A 1,183-nucleotide genomic window follows, 5' to 3' on the forward strand; every position below is an offset into this window, starting at 1 on the left:
TGAATACTCCTTCCAGAGATAAAGGCCGACTGATTAAGAGATATTACCTGAGACATGAATACTCTCATTCTGCATGTCATAATCTTCGTAATGCATTTATATATCACATTGCAGCAAGCAATGGGCCTGTATTCACCTAGAGAGCATGGCTTAAGTACCTTAGGTATTAATGTAATACATGTGGAATTCACTTCTTGCAGCATCATGCCTGATCGAAAGAATTTTTTTACTGCTTTGACAAAATCATCTCCGATAATCTTCCAGGTCGCCTTAAAGAATAAAGACGAGAACCCATCACTTCCTGGGGCTTTACCACTGTCTATATTGGACAAACATTCTATGATTTCATCTCTAGTGACCTCCTTGACCAGTTCTGCTTGCGTTACTTGATCAATTTGCTCTACTTGAATGTCACTCAAGCTGCTGAAATCCAGTTCCTCCAGCTGTGTTGGACTGTATAAATCTTTATAAAACTTCTCACATTCCTCTCCAATCTCTTCAATATTTTCAAGAATCTTCCCCTGTGTATCTTTCAGGCATGTGATTTTATTTGTCATCCTCCTTACTTTCACTGAATTGAAGAAATATTTCGTGTTGCTATCACCCAGCGTTACTACCTGTTCTCTGGAGTTCTCTTTGTATTCTTTCTCTTCCACAATTGCCGCTATGATGTACTTCCTTGTTACCTCTCTCTCCTTAGTAATGAACTTTGTATTCATAGGTTGGGTCTGTAAAAGTGTCTGAACCTCTTCTAGCTCTTTTTCGGCCTCTTTTTTCCTTGTACATGCCTTTCCTTTCTCTCTGTTCCAACTGATTACCGCTTGTTTTACGCTCTTCAGCTTTTTCATGAACGTGTACATTGGGTTCCCAACCACCGGGATCCTCCATGCTTCTTGTACCACTTCATTGAAACCTTCCTCATCAATCCAATAATTGAAAAATCTAAATGCCTTTTTGCTCATACCTTTACTTCTGATTGTCTTTACCACCATGGACGAGTGATCTGAGATTGCTCCTGGATTGTAAAACGTTGCTTTTGTGTCCCCAAACTCATTAATCCATTCAGTATTACCCATTACTCTGTCTAGTTTTCTCCACTTCCTAACTGCCTGTTTGTTGGTCCATGTTAAGAAGTTCCCCGAGTATTTCAAATCCACCAGTCCCGCCATTGTTATGCAGTGCA

This window comes from Coptis chinensis, chromosome 9 (genome assembly GCF_015680905.1).
Source record: "Coptis chinensis isolate HL-2020 chromosome 9, ASM1568090v1, whole genome shotgun sequence".
Lineage (NCBI taxonomy): Eukaryota > Viridiplantae > Streptophyta > Magnoliopsida > Ranunculales > Ranunculaceae > Coptis > Coptis chinensis.